General features: G+C 43.0%; 1 protein-coding gene and 1 pseudogene across 1 annotated transcript in view; one reads left to right on the top strand and one right to left on the bottom strand.

The window, feature by feature from the left end:
• The window catches only part of CCDC3 (coiled-coil domain containing 3), a 146,511-nt gene that overhangs the window by 59,668 nt on the left and 64,590 nt on the right, over positions 1-22,253 (top strand). The window lies entirely within an intron of this gene.
• Positions 6,351-7,420, bottom strand: LOC102754771 (annotated as a pseudogene).

Genomic DNA, 22,253 nt, shown 5'->3' with positions numbered 1-22,253 from the left:
CGGAGTGCACAAATTTTTGTGCACTGGGCCTCTAGTCTTATAATATGTGGCCTTTTGTGTTTGGCTACTTTCACCTAATGTTTTCAAGGTTCATCTCTGTTGTAATATTTTACTGTATAGGTGTACCACATTTTGCTTATTCATTCATTAGTTGATGGACACTAGGTTGTTTTCACTTTTGCCTATTATGAATAATGCTGCTGTGAATATTTATGTGTAAGTTTTTATGTTGATAGATAGTTTCATCTCTCTTTGGTATATACCTAGGAGTAGAATTGCTGGATAATATGGTAACTCTATGTTTAGCCTTTTGAGAAATTGCCCAACTGTTTTTCAAAGCAGCTGCACCATTTCCCTTCCCCACCAGCAATGTATGAGGATTCTAATTTCTTCACATCTTGCCCACCATTTATTATGTTCTGTCTTACTGAATCAAGTATCCTAGTGGGAATGAAGTAGTATCTCACTGTGGTTTTGATTTGCATTTACTAAATGACTAGTAATGTTGAGCACCTTCTCACGTGCTTACTAGTCGCTTGTATATCTTCTTCGGAGAAATGTCTCTTCAAGTCCTTTGCCCAGTTTTTGTTTACATTTTTTAAAATTGATTTTAGAGAGAGAGAAAGGGAGAGGGGGAGAGAGAAATATCGATAGGAGAGATATTGATTAGCTGCCTCCTGCATGCCTCCTATAAGGTGTCAAGCCCACAACTTGGGCATGTGATCTGATGGGGAATCAAATGAGCAACCTTTTGGTGCATGGGACAACACCCAACCAACTGAGCCACACAGGCCAGGGCTAATTGTGTTACTTTTTATTATTTCTTTTTTTTCTTATTATTATTTCTTAGTGTTTTCATGTGGACATGGAGGCTGAATGTGTTGACTATCCTTGCAGAGGCTTTACAAAGGGACATGAGATCCTTACATATCTTGGACACTAGACCCTTATCAGATATATGATTTACAATCATGTCCTCCCATTCGTTGGAGCATGGTTACCATCTGCATTGCCTTTTCAGTGAAATGTCTCTTCATGTCTTTGGCCATGTTTGTCATCTCTTTTCACTAGAGCTATGGCTGTAGACATTTTCCTTTATAGTATAGGTGAAAAGTCTTCAAACTCTTCTTTGCAGCAGCACTAGGAAGGAGTAGACACAACTGTTAAGCTGCTCACAGCTATAGATATTTTCTCATTGTGATAAAACAATATAACATGAAATCTACCCTCTTCAAAATTTTTAAGTATATAGTACAGTGTTGTTTACTACATGCAGTTACACAGCAGATTTCCAGAACTTTTTCATTTTGTATGACTGAAACTCTGGACCCATTCAACAGCAACTCCCCATCCTGCCCCTTCCCAGTCCCTGCCAACCACCATGCTACTTTTTGCTTCTATGAGTTTGACTACTTTAAAGACATCATATAAGTGGAATCATTTAGTGTTTTTCCTCCTGCGACTTCCTTATTTCACTTAGCATGAAGTCTTCAAGGTTCACTCACGTTGTAATATGTGACCATAGCTGTAGATTTGATCCATGCTAGTCAATTCTCATTTTTAATAATCTCATTTTGATAATCACATGATCTCACCACAATTCAGTTTCTCCATCAGCAAAATGGATTACAGTAGGTCCTTATGGTATGGAACTTTGAGGGTAAACAAACTCAGAGCTTTGTAAATAATTGGTACTCAGATTCTGCAGATAGCCTCCTATATTCCGTCAGGTATAGCTCCTGTGCCCAAAAGTCAGAAGTCAGCAGGAGGAAGTTCTCACTGTGGTTTGTTGAAGAGACTTCACTGAGTATCCTTTTTCTTCCTTAATTTTATTTTCTTGCATAATAATGTTCAGTCCTGAAGCCTTTCTAGAGCACTTCAGTTCATAAGCACTGAGATGGCCAGGGAGGAAATCAAAATGAAGTATGGTCCTCCCTGAGGGTTCTTCTATGATCCCAAAGAGGAGAGTCCTCCAGCCTCCACCTGGCCTCATGAGGCTCCCCGGTTCTTAGAGTTACTATGGAAACGTGCTCCAGTATTAAAATGAAATTAAATAAAGCAATCTGAGAGTCTTGCCGGCTAGAAAATAAAAGTTCTCACTTTTGTTCCTGAAATCAGTGGTTGCTTTCTTCATTAAATTCTTTTTCAGTGTTTCATTGTCCCCAGATAGATTTGGAGGTTGAATGGGTTGTCCTTGCAGAGGCTTTGCAGAGGGACACAGAGGTGTGTAAGATCTCTGGCCATTAAGCTGTGGTTTTAAATATGAAACGATGATCATTACCTCCTTTCTCTCTTGGAAGCAGAACATCTGTCACCATCTGAGCTCTCTCTGTGGACATCCTAGCTCATGCAAACTTCTCTTGGGAAGGGGAAAAGTGAATTTGCCTTTATGCTTTCTTCTTCCCCACACTCCTCCACCTTTCTGTAGGCCCTACACTTTTGCATCATCCTGTCCCTTTGCCCAACAGCTTCAGCTCTCACCTTTCTCAGCCTGCACTGTGGTTTTGCACACAAGCAAGCACATAACTGGGCCCTGATCACAGTGGCTACAGCAAGCACTGCCTGTGTATCCTGGGCAGAGGAGATCTCCCCTATCTCCCCCACACTGCTCTGGCTCTCACTGGACAGACCCTCAGGGACGCTGTCAAGCATCAGTTCCCTCTGGCTGGTTCTCATCTTTCTTTTATTTAAATCAGTTGTGACATCTGGCAGAATCATGCTTCCCCCCAGGGCCTGGGCAACCCCAGATGCTGCCAGCATGTTCCAAGGTCATTGTCTTCAGAGTGCACACAAGGCCATTCCATTTACTTTGTACAGACACAGGATGAAGAATGCAGGGCCGGGGGGAGCTGGGAAGTCAACTAGTTCAACCCCTTAATGCCACATCACAAAATGATTTTACAGGAAAACAAAAACTCCACAGCTACAGTTGTTAGTGGTTAGCGTGTGGCCTGGTGCTGCTGTGTTGACTTTAAATAATCATAATTGCAATCATAAGACTATTTAAAAATGTTAGTAGAAACCAGCATAGGGTTCCAAAAGTGTCCAATCCTTTGTTATAGCTTTGTAGTAGCAAAACTGTCATACTGAAAGTCAGAGGAAGTGGACCGACACATACATACCTATAGGTGCATGCTGACATAAAAGGGAAGGGAAGGGCATTCTTGCAGGGTACCAGATGGCAACGCTGTAGGTGCTTTCTTTGTTATTTCTATTTATTTGATCTGAGAAGAGGATCCTTTTCCATTTTCTTATTCTGTGACTGCAGAGAAGTGTCGATTTCTGTTTTCTGGGAAATGGTTGTAGCTGTGTTTGGAGACCAAATGGGACAACCTGTGCTGTCTGTCTGTCTGTCTGTCTTTCTGTCTTGTTTTCCTCTCTGGGTTCTCCCAGCAGACCCCAGTTTGCCCATCTGTCTGATGCCTCCTGCCTGTCTCTTTCTCAGTGTCCCATTCTCCAGGCCGCACATATTTCATTTCCTGACCTGTGCCATGTAACCAACCCCAAGGCTGCTAGACAGTTGAAGTTGATCCCAAGGAATAATTCAGGTTAAAGTGGTAAAGAGTAGCCGTGGCATTGTTTATTACCATTCCATAAACATTTGCATTTTAAAGCTTTTGATCCCTTAAGTAAAAAAAAATGTGAGTGCAACAGGCCATTCAAGAAAATAGCTTTTCTTTTCTGGATGATGCATCGAATCACTCAAGCTGTATAGTAGGCAGCATCCATATTCCATCCATGCACAAGCCCAGGCCAGTCCCTTCCTCTGTCCTGTTGTCTAAGAAAGGCTATACCCACATTTATTCCAGGTGTTTCATGAGTATTTATCTGTCCTTAATTAGGTCATCATAAGCTACTAGTGAAAAGGCATCAAAAATCCAATTCTTTTCACAATCAATAGGAACTTAATATGTGTTTATTAAAGATGAAATATTACTATGGCTGAGGGAGTCAGCAATACCAGGTGTACCGGTTGATAATGAGGATTTTTTTCAATAGATGGAGTTGCACATGTTCATATATATGCGATTTGATATGTATGCTATTTTGTTGCATTGACAGCAAGCTTCAAAACTTCATATGTCAAATTTGCTGAAGGTGTTAACATCATAGATATTTTTACCTTTAAAAATGTCGAATTTCATGCCAAAAAAAAGAACATTTGTGGGAGGTTTTAATTCATTATTTTATTTTGAAGAAAAGTGCTGCTGAAAGTTATCGTATACTTTGGGAAGCTTATGATGAACATGCTCCATCTCAAGATACTTGTGAATGCTGGTTTAAACGCTTTAAAAGTGATGATTTCAATGTGATAGACAATGTCCAGGTCAACCAAAAAAGTTTGAAGGCCAACAATTACAAGCATTATTGGATGAAGATGCGTGTCAAACTCAAAAACAACTTCCAGAAAGATTAAATGTTGCTCAGCAAACAATTCCTGATTGTTTACAAGCAATGGGAAAGATTTTAAAGGAAGGAAAATGGGTCCCTCATCAACTGAACGGAAGACAAATAGGAAATCAAAACGTCATCAGTAAAATGTTGCTTCAATGGCATGAAAGAAAGTCTTTTTTGCATTGAATTGTGACTGGCGATGAAAAGTGGATTTATTTTGAGAATCCCAAATGCACAAAATCATGGGTTGATCCAGGTCAACCATCATCATCGACTGCAAGGCCAAATCGCTTCGGAAGGAAGACAATGCTCGGCGTTTGGTGGGATCAGGAAGGTGTGGTGTATTATGAGCTTCTAAACCCAGGTGAAACCATTAATACTGATCACTACTGACAACAAATAATCATTTTGAACCACACTTTGATCGTAAAATGACCAGAATGTGTCAGAAGAAATGGCAAAGTAATTTTGCTTCATGATGACGCACCATCACACACTTCAAAACCAGTTAAAGACACATTAAAAGATCTTGTCTGGGAAGTATTAACCCACCTGCTATATTCACCAGACCTTGCTCCTTCAGATTACCACTTGTTCTGATCGATGGCACACACACTTTATGAGCAGCACTTCAAAACATATGAAGAAGTGGAAAATTGGGTCTCTGAATAGTTTGCCTCAAAACAAGAAAAATTCTATTGGGATGCTATCCACTAATTACCTGAAAGATGGGGAAATGTGTAGCTAGCGATGGACATTACTTTGAATAAAGCACTTTTGATGTTTCTCTTGAAATTATCGTGTTTTCTTGGATTACAAAATCCGCATTATTAACCGGTAAGTCTTTCCTAGTGTTTTGAGAACTGCTTATAAAGCCTTATTGGAAAGACCCTCTGAAGGCTTGGTTTTTGGTTAGAAAAAACACTAATTAGTTGAAACCCTCCAGTGAAGGTCATTGCTTTTCCCTATAGCCAGTTCATGTTGCAAATATGTTTCTCTCAGGGCTGGGATTTTATGCTTACTGGGGAGACCTGTCCCTGAAATTAGTGTCAGTGCTCTCATTGTCAGCACTGTACTCAGCTACTAGCTCTATGGGGCATGGATTTGCTCTCTTCCCTTGAGAAGCTTTATGGACCCTGGTATCTCCAGGCATTTATGGATGCCAAGAACAAACGTAGAAGGCACTGCTTACCTTCTTGTGGACACTTAAAAGTGGTGGATACCATTGGATCGGAGCCCACCCTGCAGTTGAATCCTAGTACTCCTCCAAACGAATTCTGTGACACTCGGCAAGTCATTCATCTCCTCTGAGCCTCCACTTTTTCTATAAAACTGAGGTATTTCACAGGATTATTTTGAGATTTAAAGACATATTCATGCAAAGAGCTTGGCACAGAGTAAGGAGTGGCCAGCTGGTGAATGGGACCTCTATAATTTGGTAAAGTCCCAAATGCATTTTGCATTTGCATTTTGGGCCATTAAATTGCCACCTCAGAATGATGTGTGTGGGGGTAGTCTTTCAGATCAAGAAATTTGGGCTTCCAGGTGTACATCTCTTTATTTTTTTAAACTGAAAATGTACTTTATTTATTTACAACATTTTGTAAACATACTGTGCATTTTTAATTCAATAATTATTTTTTCTATGGACTTATAGCAAACTCTATATAAAGTTAGTAAATTAATACAAGAGTGAAGATGAATAGAGTAGAATAATTCCTGAAAATGTTAAATTATAGCACTCAATACAAAGACAGTAACTATCTGTACCATAAATATTTACATACCACAAAACTTTTATTTATCATTTTAAATATGCTGTAAAACACATTTTCAAAAAAGCATCAACATTAATTTTATTATAAACCAATGAATTACTCAGAGGAATATTTATTAAAACTTACTAAAAATCAGTAAATATTGCACCCGAGTTAAAAACTTATAAGCAGACAAAACTATTGTTTATAAGGGCCAAAAAGTAAAGGAAACGCCTGGGAATACTGGGTGCTGGAGAAACAAACGTAATAATCTGAACAATAAAGATTTAATTAATAAAAAATAAATTTAAAAAAAATTAAAGGAAAGGAAAGGGCAGACAACACTTTCTGAAGACTGTCTACCCCTTGGTATTTTGAACAGCTTCCATAAATGTGACTCAGCAACCTGTTGGATGCTTCTATAGCTCAGGGCTACAGCTAAATCCATAGAATTATATCCAGTGTCAGTTTCATTTGTTGGGTCAGCTTCATTTTCTAAAAGCATTTTTACACATTTCACATGATTTCCATGTACAGCACAAAGCAAAGGTGAGCCTCCAAAAGTATTCATCAATGCCACAATCAAGCAGCACTTTGACAATATCTATGTAGCCATTAGTACAGGCCAGGGACAGTGTAGTTTCTTGACCTTTTCCTAGAAGCTGGGGATCAGCACCCTTCTAAAGTAGAAACTCTACTACAGCTATTTGCCTGTGTACTCCAGCCCACATCAGAGGAGTAAATCTGTCTTCATCCGTGTGATTGATATCATTTTCTTGTTCCATACAAGTGGCAAGTAGAGCATCTCTCACTGAGCAGCCAACTGTTGGACAGATAAAGAATTGCTAACAGAGGTGTGGTTGAGACCTCATTTCCTCTGTGTCTACTGGTTAGAGTAATTGACTGTTTTGTGGGTGAGAAGTGCTTTGTTGTAGAGGGACTGTAGACATGCCTTACTTGGATTCCTGGAGGAGATGTATGGATATTGCATTCAGCTTTAAATAGGACGGAAGCCACCTCCAGGTCAGAGTTTACTTGCTCTTGAATATTTTCACTATCCTTTTCATAAGGACTTCACAGATCGAGAACACATGCTCATATCAGATCAGTGAGGCAATATGAATTTCATTCCATGGTAACACCCTGAGCTGATGCTTCTGCATTTGACTCCAGCTGATGTCCTATTTTAATGCCAGTTGGACTATAACTGTTGGGACACTCTTCCATTATCAGCGGGGCTCCATGTCCAGATTTGCTGATGTAGCATGTTTTCAACTGTAGCTTCAGTAGTATCAACATTTCTTCATAATTTTCCCTTGGTTTTATAAGAGTGGTATCCAGTGTATTCTTGGAGTTTGGATATTAAGAAATATCTGCAGCGGGCAGTCATGAGGCAGCAGGTGAAGGCCCACCCGGTGGGAGCGCAGGGCCTCACAACCACCTTCCATAGCCAACAGCAAGCGAGCAGGATCTTTTCCATTTGAGGTCACCAATTCACCGCAGACACTCAAGTCCCAGCTTGTTTTGATTGTGACGTCACTTCCGGTTTCTTTTGTTTCTGGACAAAAAGCATTCCACATCCTTGTTGCGGCAGCCAAGAGGATCTCCAGGTCCTTCCCACCACTGCGCTTTGCTTTGCGGTGCTTACTGCCCGGGTACTACAGAGACACGGTCATTTCTGTGGACCACTGAGTCACTGGGCAAGGCCCAAGTCACGCCCCCAGGTCACATCTCCTCCTCCCCATCTAGGTGGTCTCATTTCAACTCATTGGAACCTGGGGAAATTAAATTTTGCACCTGAAAATTTGGATTGGGTTAACCATATCACCCTTGTAACATGATTAAAAGATGATAAGAATGAAATACTTTGAGGCCTTCCTGTAAGAATTTCTGGCTAAATGCACAATGTCCATTTCTTCTGTCAACTGTCAGGGGGCACCCCTTCTTACCAGAGTGTGCTGGTAAGAAGACTGTTAGTAGGACTTGTCCACATGATGCCTGGCAGGTGGGCACCTGCCTGTTCTGAGCGCTCTGCTGCAGGCCTGGCCATCACAAAAGGAGGCGTGTGAGTCCCAGGACCATTGGAGGAGTGGCTCAGTATTGATTTGCCCATCATTCCTCTAGTTGAAAAACAACCAGGGTGAACTGATTTGGTGGATCTGTTTTCTCTTTAAGCCTTTCTCTTCAAAGGCTGCTGAAACCCATCATGTTCTTGCTCCCTTATAAGGCTCAACTAATGCCCAGTAGGTGGAGTTGGGGCTGAGCAGAACATGGGAAGGTTCTTGTCTATTCAGAACTTGGGCTGGGGCTTGGTGCAAAATGAACCTTGGTTGTTTCCATTGGTGGGTGTGGGAGGCCTGGAATGAGCATGCATGGTGGGGATAGGTGGTGTGGGGTGCGGGGGCAGCAAATACCTTCCTCACTGAGCCCTCTGAGGTGATATGGGCAGAAGACTGGAAGACCCTGAATGGAAGACATTTATAAGGGGATTGGCCTCTGCTTCCTGCTGGGTCAGGGGCCTGGGAAGAGAGTGTGAATGGTGAGATCAAAGCCCACAGCACCCAAAACAATTTAAACCTTAGAATGGGACCCATCAGAGAAGCCCACGAATGACTAGAGCAGAATCAGGCATAGACTTGACTCCTGACCTTACCAGCTGTTTGACCACTGGGAATCCCTTAACAGGGGAGTCTCAGACTCTTCATTTGTCATGGGACATACAAGGAAGACATGAAAATACTTACCTGGAAGGGTTGGGTTGAGGATTTTATGAAACAATGTATATAAAACACCAGATATTACAAGTCTGTGCTAAGGAGATAAAGATCTGGTCATCAAATCTTCATCCCTGGGTAGGATTTGAGGATCTGGTTGTGCCATGTGCTATGTAGTAAGACCCATCCAAGAGGCTGAAGGACCAGAGGCTCACAGAAAGCCCTTCAATTAGACAGTGATCTAGGATGATGAACACCTACCTTGTTGCTCAGGGAGGTGGGTGCCTCTGCTGGTGGGCCAGCACCACAGGGTGCCCATACCCTCAGGGCCAAGTTGTATTCTTCCTTGATACTCTGACAAACCTCTCAATAGCAGGTTGCCAGGCTCCCATTTTGTCATATGGAATGGCATTTCCCAGACAAGTTGGCCTTTTCTTCTTGGCCATTCAGAGTGATAGCTGTGTCTTGGAGGCCGTGGGGACATTTTTCAATACTGGCTGTGGGATCAGTTTCCTAATCTAAAAAATGAGGTAATAATAGAACCTACCTAATAAGGTTGTTGGGAGGGTTGAATGTATTAACTCATGTTAATTGCTTAATGTACTTAGAGTAAAGGCTCAGTAAATACTGGCTGTAATGTTATTACTATGATTATTCTTTCTTCTACTTTCTTCTCCCCCCTACAATTCTATCCTTTCCTTCCATCCCATACCTTTGATTTGGGTTCCAAAATGTTTCCAGGGAGAGCAGGGGTTTGCTGGGACTGTCATGTGGAAGCTATGTTCATCCTGTTTTCATCTCCCACCTGCCCACCTCTGTTCTGACCACTGAGCCAGCCCACTTTTCTTCCAAGTGCCTGGCAGCAATCAGGTCTTGCTCTCCATGAGGTTGGTCCCTACCATTGCAGGAGCTGGCAAGAGAATGTCCTTGTCTGACCTTGAGGATTGGGCCTTGGGGGCAAAGGGGAGATGAGCAGAGCCTTGGGTCAGGTGTGCACGGGGTTTCTCTGGGACAGCAGGGAGAACTCTCATAAAACACTGCCAATTCCTTTTATAGGATTTAGGGTGGAGATCCTACCACTAGGAAAAACTAGGCCTCTTGACCCTGACCATCTCATTTGCCCTTCCTTTTCCCCAGAAATATGGGGGTGTCCTGGTGGCCTGGGGGTACACACAGCTTGAGTAGTCCTGACTCTGAGCTTAGCTTGAGGCTACTCTATGGCTCATGTGGAGTTCACGGTCCTGCTCCACACCCTTGGCTTCCAGTAGCGCTTGTTCCAGCCGGGCCCTAAGGCCCTGTCCCCTCCATCTCCCTCTTCTGTGCCATCTGAGGATGTGATGAGATGGAGGTTAGGTGAATACAATGGCCACATACAAGATTTCCCAATTCCATATAGTTGAAATCGCTAAACTATAACAAACCTACCATCAGTAGCTCCATCCCCTCAGCCAGTGGAGATACTGTAAAAACACACTAGGAGAGGAAAACAGGAGGAGAAAAATGTGGCCAGTCCCTGCCAGTGGGACAGTCATTTTGGCAACTAAACCTCTGGCCTTTGCTCAACTGTCCTATCCTTTTGCTCTGTTGATGAAGCCCCTCGTGGAACCGTCAACAGCCAACAGCTTGGCCAGCTCCAGAAAACAGCCCGTCTCACAAATGGAAACTCTAGACTGGAAGTTTGGAAATCTTGCCCTGATCTCTGCATGGGATGAGATTTTTTTCACTATACCCAGCAGGCCTTTCCTATCAATATATTTCATTTTGGTGGCTTAGGGACTTCAGATTTGGGACACTCTGTTTACCGCCCCTTATTTCCCACTATTGGAAAGCTATTGACCATGCTGTTGACCATCTTTGACCTTTCTGGAATGCTGCCTAGTTCTCGGGGGACTTTCATTTCTCTTCTCTTTTGACCTTCATACCCACAGATGTCACGACAGATGAGTACGTGGAGGTACAACCCACTCAAGGTCACAGAGGTTGTTAGCAGCTAAAGAACAATAATTCCGGTCCCCTAATGTCTGACCTGGTTCCCTCATACTATCTCATACTACTTGGGGAAAAGCTGGGGTCATGTGCCAGGAGCCTTGGGGATATGAGAACTGAGTCAGGTTTACCTGGAAGCCCAAAGACCAGAAATATCTCGATTTATTGTGCTTTGCAGATACTGTGTTTTTACAGATCAAAGGCACAACCCTCCATCAGCAAAAAGATTACAACTCCCTTTATTGCAGTCTCTGCTTTATTGCAGCATCTGCTTTATTACAATAGTCTGGAACAGAACCCACAACATCTCCAAAGTGTGCCTGTACAGTAGAAGTTGGGTAAGATGCAGTGCGTGAGAGAGATATACCTTCTCATTGAGATGGAGGCAGCAACAGCTTTTTGGTGGCAAAACCCACCATATAATTGCTGCTTTTGACCATTCTGGAGACTTCCATATTGCAAGAGCATAGTTGGCTCCCCTTACCTTTTCCTGCACAGACAGTGCTGGTGCAGAGAGGCAAGAGTCGGTGGCATTCCCCAAAGACACTCCTTCAGGACTCAGGAAACAGGCCAGGCCGTGTGCTGCTGCCTATTTCCCTGTCCTTTCCTGTTGCTCAGAAATTGCTCAGGAATGGTCTCAGGAGAGTCCTTGGCTGGTCTCTGTGGAGCATCCTCCCTTCAGCCATGCAGCTCACCCTATGGGTTGGACTGCTGTAGTGGGCTCCATACCAGGACTCAGGGCTGGGGCAGGGCTTGCACTGTGTTATGATGTTCTGTCTCTTGCTTCCCTAAGGGCAGATCTCATCTGTTCTCCTTTCCCTGATGATCCTTCAGACTGTTTATTAACAAAAGAGACCTCATGTCTTTAAGAGAGGGCTTTGCTCTCTCTGTCTCCTCCTGGCCCCTCGCAGAGCACCTGGCACAGAGTAAGGGCTCTCTAAATGGTAGCTCAGTAAATCACAGCCCATTGTTCTTATGATCTCCCTTATTCCTTGGAACTCCAAAAGCAAGGGGATGATGTCCCCATTTTATAGACGAGGAACCAGGTTTGGAGAAGGCTGCCTAGTCACACAGTCAGTGAGTAGGTGTGAACCCAGGCTTATCTATATCCCCAGTTGGCGCTCTTTCTGCTATACCAGCCTATACCCTTGCTGCCATGTTCACTCCAAGTCAAGCTGATTTCTGGGATTCCTCATTTTAAGAGTCTGGAATGTGACTTGGGGTCTAAGTAGTTTTGGGACATGGCAAGAACTACGAAGGTATCAGAGCTCCAGCTTAGAATGGGACATGGCTTAGGGTAGGGAGTCAGGTCCAGCAGAAAAACAAGGCAGAAGCCAACTGTGTGGCCTGTACCTGTAGCAGAGATTAGGGGGACTTGCCTCTGGCCAGCTTTAGAAATTGGGGGTGAGGTATAAATGAAGCCCAAGTACACTAGGCATTCGTAGAGTCTAAGCCTACTTGGCTGTAAGCACTATGACAAAAATAAAACAACAAAAGCAAAACAGCATCACAAGTGAAGTTGGGGAGAGGGGTTGCATTCAAGGCTTTGGGGAGGAACCATAAGTGTGGATGGGTTTTTGGATGGTGTGAGGTGACAGTTTGATAGTGAAGATTGCTGTACTGCAGACAATGGGGGTGAGAAGTGGGGAGATAACACTTCCAGCCTGGGAGGTGATGGTTGCAGCTGTGAGCGGGAATGAGTCCTTCTTGGAGGAGGCAGGAGAGAACCAGCCTTAGGGGTTTGACTGCAGAGGGTGGAAGGAGGGACAAGACTCTGCAGAGAGGGAGCCATGGGAAACGGTGGGAGAGCAGGAGACTGGAGGGTGGTGGGATGCACATGCAGAGACAGCCAGGAGGGAGAGAGCAGCAGTGCCAAGAGCTGAAATTCAAGGTGCGGAAAGGACACTGGATTTGGGAAGGAAGAAGTCATTGAGGACCCCAGGGAGCTGTGTCCTACTTTTCCACATCTCCACCTACAATTGCACAGTGAGAAGTTGTGCTCTGAGGGAGGGATCTGAGGTCCCCAGGGAGTAAGTTGTGTCAACTGTGCAGGACCAGTTATGGCAAGAAGATGTCCTGGTTCATTTTAGAAAAGATACCAGCCACTGTGTTTTCTGCCCAGGCTTGGTTCAGTTGACCACAATGGTCCCTTTCCTGCCCATTTCAGCAACTTAAGAGTTTACTCTAACACAGAAAATGAAAATAGTCTACCAGGCCCCAGGGACAAGGAGGGTGCAGATGGCTTGGAGTCTGATTCCACATGTTGACAGTCAAGGACTCTTCTTCTTCTTCTTTTTTTAAAAAAATATGTTTTTATTGATTTCAAAGAGAAAGGGAGAGGGAGATAGAATCATTGACTGGCTGCCTCTTGCATGCCCTCTCCGGGGGTTCCAGCTCACAAATCAGGCATGTGCTCTGACTGGGAATCGAACCGTGACTTCTTGGCTCAGCCACTGAGCCGGGCAAGGACTCTTCTTTCCTTCAAAATGAGAGGATTTGGTAGATTTATGTGTTGAAGTAATTAGCCTTGACACTACACTGCTAAGTAGACATTCCCTATTTAAACTGTAGATACCGAGAAGTTGAGAAGTAGAAGGGTTTAATGATTTGACTGACTTTGCAAAGTGCTTTATAATTGCTTAGTTTATTAGTTTGTGGAGCGACTGTTAAAGAACTTTTAAGAGTCTCAAATTTGGGTAGAGACATAGTACTTAAGAATGAAAAATAGGTCATTAAAATAACAAAGGAATCAATATAATTATCTTCTCTGCCTGGCAGAAGCCTCCAAAGCTCAGAACAATTAAAGTTTGGGCTTCCAGTAAATTATTTGTCTCTTTACTACATGGCATCAAAGTCAATAAGTTGTGTAGGATACTAACGCAGCCTTACAGTGCAGAACTGCTATGTTGTGGGGAGGTAGAGAGAGGTGGGTCCACATCCTGCCCCATCTTTGCTAAGGCACTCAACTCATTGGACTCAGAGCATTGGAGGAAGTTGAGAGGGAAAGAATGAACAGAAGCATGGCAGCTAGAGATCTGGAAAAATGTATGGACAAGATCACTTAACATTTCTGGGTCTCAGTTTCCATGCCAGAGTCTTCTTGGGGCAATAAACCCTCCCTTTCCTCCAGGTTTGTTGAGAAGGCTCAAAGAGATAAATTACAGGATAGGGCTTCAGTGCCATCAAGCACTATACACATACAGGTATGGCAAAGTCTCTCCATTTTTAGAAAATGGGGTTTCAGCAAGTTCAGTAAGTAGCCACCAGCCGCCTCCCCATGTTCTGATTTAATTGCATTGAAGATTGCTTTTTTAAAAAAAATGATGGAGATGTGTTTGGAAAATATGGTTCCTACCTACAGGTGAGAGGGCTGTTACCCAAACTCAGGATTTGCTGGACTTGCCCATCCAGGCAGGCACAGGTGGCCCTGGAAAACCACAGCACATGGCCTTGGGGTCTGACACTCTAACATTTTCTGCTTTGAGAGAATACTTGGCCCAGAGCTCCCAAGAGGACAAGGAGAGAGGGTGGGACTGAGCAAAGCATGTGCAGTTCCCGTTCCTAATCCACCAGTCTGGATTCACTCCCTATTCCCAGGGGCCCTGGAGAAACCAGAGACATACCTGTAATGAAGAACCCACTATACAGAAACTAGATGGCAGGGAGGAGATTTCTCTCAACAGATATTGACATTTAGAAGGAACTCAGCCTCCACGAGCTGATGCTATGGGCTCTGAATTCATTAAAACCCATTTGCAGATGTTTCTACTTCCAGATGTTTCCTGTCCATAGACCATGGCAGATATATTGAGACATTGCTTTAGGAACATCTGGAGAAAGGTTGGCAAAGAGGACATATAAATAAGATGCTTGGATAGAAAATTTCCCTTCTATCCTGGAGACTTACTGATGTGTGGTCACTAAAAATGAACTCTCTGCTTTCATAGAACGCAACGATTTCTCATCCAAAGGGAATTATACTTAGAGTCCCACTTGGTTGGGGTGTACCTTCATGTATCATTTTACAGCTCGTGTAGAGTAATGAAGCCTTCTCTTTGGCGGGGGTGGGGGGGGCGGAGAGAGACATCTCTGGATTCCACTTTATAGCTGAAATCTTCATAGTGCTGGTGTCCACAAGTTTGTCATTGCACGAGAAAGCGAACATTAATAGTTAATTGATTACTGCTATATTTATATACTTTGACCATCTTGGCTAATCACTTGGTTTTACTAAGATGAACTGTTAATGCCAAAACCATTAGAATTTAATAAAAAATGATCATCTATTTGCCTTTCTAAGGGCTATGACACTTCCAGGGACTTATACCTATAATCTCTCACACACAAACAAACTCTAACAATCATTGGGAGTAGGAATAAAAAATATATATATTGAGCTCTAGTTGATGATTTGCTAACCATTAGTTAGCAAATCATCAACTAGATTAGCTGTGATGTGACAGTGTGTGTGTGTGTGTGTGTGTGTGTGTGTGTGATTATAAAAGTACATGAGCATATAATGTACTATAAAATGTTGGTGTTCGGAATTCCTTCTCTTAGCACTTCTTTTTAGTTTTATGTATAAGCTTTAGAGCAGTGGTTCTCAGCCTTGGCTGCACATTAGCATCACCTGGGAATCTTTTTAAAATCCTGCTTTCTGGGCCTCATCCTCTGGGAATTCTGTTTCTTTGTTACTAATGTGGCCCCACAAAGAAAGAATTTTTGGAGGATGAGGCCCAGAAATCAGGATTTTAAAAAGATTCCCAGGTGATTCTAATGTGCAGCCAAGGTTAAGAACCACTGCTTAAGAGGCTAATGTGTGCATGTGATTAGGACATTTACTAAACCTGATTGTAGGTAAGTCACTTGCTCTCTTAGCCTCTTTTTTTTTTTATTTGTAGAGTTAATTATATCATTAGGAATGCCTTTGGCTGCAAGAAGAAAAATCTGGACTCACCTAATAAAACATTTGGGAAATGTACATGAAGTAAGAAAGCAAAAGCTCCAATAGTTTCAGACACAGAATCAGGGCTCTGGGTGCCCTCTGGTTGACTCTCTGGGCTTGGCGCTCTCTCTATGGTGCCTCTGCCCTGAGGCTATATTCCCTCATGGTTGCAAGAAGGCTGCAGCAGTTCCAGGCATCAACTCCAGACCCATCTAGATCACAAAGAGGAAGATACCCTCTCTTCCTCTGTGGCTTTTATTAAGAACAACAAAAACAGTATTCTCACAAACTAATTCCTCCTCCCCACAACCAACTGACTTTCTTTTGCATGTCACTGGCCAGAAATGTGTCACATGCCTGTACCTGGTAGGCCTACTTGATTAGCTTAGACCAGTGGTCGGCAAACTCATTAGTCAACAGAGCCAAATATCAACAGTACAATGATTGAAATTTCTTTTGAGAGCCAAATTTTTTAGACTTAAACTATATAGGAAGATACATTGTTATTAATTAGGGTACTCCTAAGGCTTAGGAAGAGCCACACTCAAGGGGCCAAGGAATCGCAATGTGGCTCGCGAGCCTCAGTTTGCCGACCACGGGCTTAGACCAATAAGGACCCATCTTTTAGGTCAGCCCCTCCTGAAGTAATGGGCATGTGCAAAAGGGTGAAACTTAAACAAAATTGGGGTTTATTAGAAACAGAAGAAGAATTTAAACAACAAAATAAACCCCATAGGATTCTTGTGAGGTATAAATGAGATAACCTATTGTTTAATGAGGGAACATATATAAAACTCTTCAAACAGTGCTTAGGACATGGGAAGTGCTATATATGTATTAGTTTACTGTGATAAATAAATGTCTCATTGGTAAGTCTCTGAATTCCATACCAATATGAAATAGTAATATAACTGGTGTTTTATTAGAGGTAAAAGGAAACAGATGGATGTCAAAGATAAACAAGAGAGGAAATCTAGCTGATGCTCAGAGGCAAAGAGGAGACAGTGAGCACTTGGCCCATATTTGGGCATAGTCTTTATACTGGGAGGAGTTAGGGCAGCCTTCTAAGTAAAGGAAAATGATTGCCCAATGTGTTAATGAATTCCAGTCCCAATGGTCTCTTCTTTCCCACAGCTATTTTTTTTTTCACTAGTTGAAAGTGGCATTTAACTGCTGAAATATTTTTAAAACAGCTGGCGGTCTCTTAAGCAAATAAAAAGTTTTGATTTTATTACTTTTGATGTGGGGAGAATGGAGGTGGAAAATCGTGTGTTGTGTGTCTCTGTATGTAAATTTAAATATCTGTTTATGAAAAACACACACACTTACTTATAAGAAACTATATAAAAGCTATAGCAATCCTAGCCAAGAAAAAGTAACAGAAAAAAATTGGCTTCTTGAAGCTTTTAGCTATAACTAAAAATAAACTTCCTAGTTCATGTTTGAAACATTACTCAAGAAAAAAATTTACTCTGTGTACCCTGAATGACTTTAGAGTTCATTTGTCATTCCATGTGAGTTCAAGAAGGTCCCTGCTATATCTGATGGCATTTTATACCATTTCAGACAGGCTTTTGTTCTGGCCACTTGATATGGCATTTTATATGTAGCGAGTGACAACTGTAAAACTACTTGTTCATGTCTTTAAAAGAGAAAAGGAAGATGCAGTTTTAAAGGTAAAAGCTTATTTCACTTTAATGCTTCAAGCTTTATTTTGATAGCCTTGAAGAGACTTGGAGGTTTGTTGATTGTTATGTATTTTTCTTAAATACAAAGCAAATTACTTTAAAGAGAGCGTGTCCATCTGATTTGTCATATCAAATCCTTTTCCTTCAGGGAAACCAAAGAAGACACAGAGAAATCTTGGAGCTCTTAATTCTGGCATAAAAAGAGCATTTCTGATTTCATCCTTCTTGGCCTTTTATCAACTTTTACTTCCAACCTTTTCAGAAAGCAACGTTCCATTATTTATAATCAACCTTGTAAAGCTGATGTTTGCCAATCCTCTCTGGTTTGGCACTGAGCATCTACAAGTCCAAATTATAATTTCTTCCTTTACCAGAGATTTTCAGTTCTTCCCACTCATTCCTCCTCATAGGAAAATGATTGCCCAATGTGTCAATAGAGGGGTCAGAGGGGTATTTTCTACATTGCAGAGTACTGTCTTTGAAGTGAGACTGCAGCAAGCTGCAGGGCCCCATGGAGAGGATTGAAATGGAAACTACTGATTTTAGCTGATTACTTGGGATGGGAGATCCTTTCTGCTTCTCTGGTACTATGGGCTTCAGCTGCATTAACTTCCTAATGCAAAGTCCTCCTTTGGACATCAATCTAATGGACTTCACCAGCTGTCCTGAGTTGCTCCGGGCTTGAGAGCAAATACTGTGCAGGGCAAGGATATATTTATATACAGTGATCACAGAGCCTTCAGGAAAAAGCAACAGAATAAACACCCAAATGATGTACACCAACATCTTTTCAAAGGCTAACAATGACCATATCTACTCATAGATTTGTTCTGTAGACTGTAGTTAGGATAATTTAAGGCTGGTGGAACTTTTTCCCCCTTTCTCCACTTTTCATGTTCCTTGACTTTATTCTTTCAAGGAAATGTTAATCTTCGGGAAGGAGTTGCCTCACCTGCTGTTTCCTTTCCTGACGCATTCTTGGGAACAGCAGGTTTAGTGGGAGGCAGTCACTTGGGCAGGCAGCCTAGTGGTGTGTATACTGTTACTACTCTTGTGTCATTGATGTGGAAACTGAGACGTGGTGGGATTAAGCCACTTGCTCAAGCCACTGAGCTAGTGAGGCCACAGTCTGGGCTGGGGCTTGGGTCTGTGGGATTTCAAAACCATGCTTGTGTGTAGCATCACTCAGAGCTGTTTCTGGGTGGTGGCGCTGTCTGCTAACTCCTTAAAGTATACTTATATTGTTAAGTGGAGGTTGTATTTCTAGGTTTCTCCCCTGCTGTTAGACACTTCTGTTCCCCCTTCTGCCTCCTCTCCTCCCACTGAGATATCATATTCTAAGAATACCACCCAAACTGTAAAGAGTAAGAAAGTTGGAAGGTTACCCCAAACTCCCTTTGCGTTTGTGCAGGCACTTTATACCTGCAGAATGCTTCCCATTTCCTGTCCTCCTTGGTTTGGTCCATAGGGCTCCTTCTGTGTGTCAGGTCAGAAGTCTCAAGCTGGGGGAGGAGCTTGGGCAGCAGTTACTCTGGATCTGTGTTGACAGTTCCAAACCCTCAGCTCTAGGGAAGGGTTGTGCAGCCCTGACCCCTTCAGGGGCCTCCTGGCTATTTCCCACACCTCCCTACTGACAAGTTCCTGCCACACCTTGTGTTTCGACTCTGTGTAGTTTGCCGTGGTGGTGGGAATGCTTCTTGAGCCTGTCACAAAAACACTAGATGTACATTGAGTATTATGGGCTTTGGTCTGTTGGATTCACATGGATCAAGTCTGGAATATCACATTCTAAACCTCTGTGCATGGAAGTGCCTTCTCTGGGCCAATAAGAAGAGGAACCTGGAACCCAGGGAAGGGAATTTCCACCCTCTGAGGCACCAGGACCCAGACACATTCTCATGTCCTAGTCTTTCTCCATTCTGGCTCCCTTCCTTAGCCCCTCTCCCCCTTCCCAAACATACACAAAGGAAGGACATACACAACAGATATTCAAAAGACATATGTCTCTTCTTTTCATTGCTTTCCCCCTCAAGGACAGTACAGTTTTGTTGAGAAAAGCCTTAAGAAAGGGGAGAAAATTTTAATTTTCCTTGGGTCTCACATGCAAGCATTCTGAGTGCATGTGACACAGTGGTAAGCTTGAGCTGGGAAGAGGCTCCAGCCCTGGGTTTGACCTTGACCAGCCCTGAGATCCAGGCCATATCATTAACCCTCTCTGGGGCTCAAGCTTTTTTTACTGTAGCCTGAAGGTACCTTTCAGCTCTGATATTCTGTTGTTTGAGCAGAGGAGATACTGTGTCCACAGGGATGGTTTCTCAGAGGCTGATCCTTGGCTCACCCTGATGCTGTATATTGAAATAGTAGAACTCTTGGCTAATTAGTATTTGAGTGTCTATGATAAGCCAGGCACTGTGTTAGGAAATCATAAAGCATATTTCTATTCTTTGCAGCTTGTAATGTGGTGGATGAAATGGCAGTGGGGGCCATAGCTAGTTTACAGTGAAGTGGGGCAGCTGTAGTAATCTATTGGTCAGAGTCTAAGATTTAATTCTTCAGTCCCCCATGTATGTATATCTGCTGTTTCTGTCTGCCTCTTGCTTTTGGCAATGGCACCCCGACTTTCCTGTGGCCACCCTTTCCCACTGGGTTGATCACATTCCTGTGATCTTGGCCTGGCCAAGAACTCATATCCTGGCTATGGTCAGTGGTTAAAGAAATGGGCAGAACCTAAGCCAGGCCAATTAGACTTTTGTTGTAACTATAGGAACAGAGCCTCCCAAGCTGGAAAAAATGTATGCTTGGTGCTGCTTCTGGCCGTCTTACCATGACAGGGGGCAGACCGACTGAGATGAGGTTGTCACAGGGGGAAGCAGAGCAGAGGAGGAGGGAGGGGCTGCTGATGGCACTGTCAGCTCACCTGAGTCCAGCTCTGCCCGCATCTAAAATGAGGCCAGGACTTGTCAGTCATGTAGGCCAGCATACGGATCTTTTTTCCCTGCTGAAGTTTTAGATGAGTTGATGTCACTACGATTGAGTCACAGTCAGCACTACTGTTTAGGCACTACTGCCTTTCTGCCACATTCTCTGGGCAGTCCTTTAACCAGCTAGGATGCAGTTTAGTCTGTTAGGATGCATTTGACTTCAAGACCTTACCCAAATCAGCGTAAATGGTAGGTGTTATCAGTCTCCTGTAACAAGCCGAGGGCAGCGTGGGTCCAGGATTGGTACTTACTGTCACCAGAGCCTCAGGTTGTCAGGGTCCTGGCACCTGCTGGGTTGCCCTTAAGTTTGTCCCTGTTTGGTACAAAGTTGCAGTTCTAGAAATGGCTTTCTCACAGGGCTGCTTTATCCCAAATGATAATTTCTCCCAAAATTTCTTCATAGTTTTGTATTGTTGGGTTTTTTCGGTTTGTTTGTTTTTTTTTGTTTCATTTTATTATTATTATTATTATTATTATTATTATTATTTCTTTTAATCCTCACCTGAAGATATTTTTCAATCGGTTTTTAGACTCAGTGGAAGAGAGGTAGGGAGACAAAGAGAGAAACATCGATGTGAGAGAGACACATTGATTGGTTGCCTCCCATATGCATCCGACCAGTGCTGGGGATCCAGCCTGAAACCCATGTATGTGCCCTTGACCGGAATTGAACCCGGGACCCTTCAGTCTGCTGGCCAACACTATATCCACTGAGCCAAACCAGTGAGGCCTGGTTTTGTTTTATTTTAGATCAGAAAGAAAAAAATTCTACTTGCAGCCCTTTAGCAGAATTGGCTTTATGTTTCTGTTAAAGAAAAACTAAGTCTGACACTAGTTAAAGGTGGTGAAGACAGATTTCATTCAGTGTTACTGAAGGAAGGGAAATGGACTTAAGTATCTATAGAACTAGGCTCCACTCTGATCCACGTAGAAGTGACTGGGAGTTTAAAAGGCAGAATTTGGAGGAATGAATAGAGGCTCGACCGGAGAAGGGAAGTGGAAAATTACAAAAAGCAGGTAGGTTGGTCAGTTTTATGAGGCCATCTGGGTTTGCTAACTGGTGCTTATTGAAGTTAGGCTCCTATCCTCCTACAAAGACTGGGAGACAGGGGTCCTGTCCTTCCTGATGATGACATTTCAACAGAATGGCTTTTAGGTCCTTGAGAAGGACACTCCTGCATTGTAGGAGAGACGTGGACATCTCAAAGAGACAGAGGAAGGATTCACAATTGTAAGTTTTTAACAAAAATGCTTTAAGAAAAGGGAAGACAGGGCCTCTCAGGTTGTTGGCTGGAAAAAACTAAATTCTATTGGTAGCCTTGAATTTTTTCAGACAAGAACTCACGGGGGCTGTGTCGTCCCAGGGGCATGGCCTTAGGCTGCAGGAAGCCATGTTAGAGTTTGCTCAAGTCACTTACTAGCAGTGGGGTGGGGTGGATGGAATTGTTTGTGCCAAAAGTTGCAGTTCTGTTTTTAGTTGTGTTACTCCTCACCTGAATATTATTGTTCCATTGATTCTTAAAGAGAGTGAAAGGGAGGGAGAGAGGCAGATAGAGAAACATTGATGTGAAAGAGACACATTGATTGGTTGCCTCTCGAACACATCCTGACTGGGGCTGGGGTTTGAGCTTGCAACCAAAATATGTGCCCTGGACTGGAATTGAACCCAGGACTCTTAGTCTGAGGGCCAATGCTCTATCCATGAGTCAAACTGGCCAGGGCGAAAGTTGCAGTGCTTATAGGCCAATGTTGAAGCCTCGTTTGGAAAAAGGCTCAGGAGCTCTGAC

Source organism: Myotis davidii, unplaced genomic scaffold (assembly GCF_000327345.1).
Source record: "Myotis davidii unplaced genomic scaffold, ASM32734v1 scaffold749, whole genome shotgun sequence".
NCBI lineage: Eukaryota > Metazoa > Chordata > Mammalia > Chiroptera > Vespertilionidae > Myotis > Myotis davidii.
This window is presented reverse-complemented; position numbering and strand designations above follow the sequence as displayed.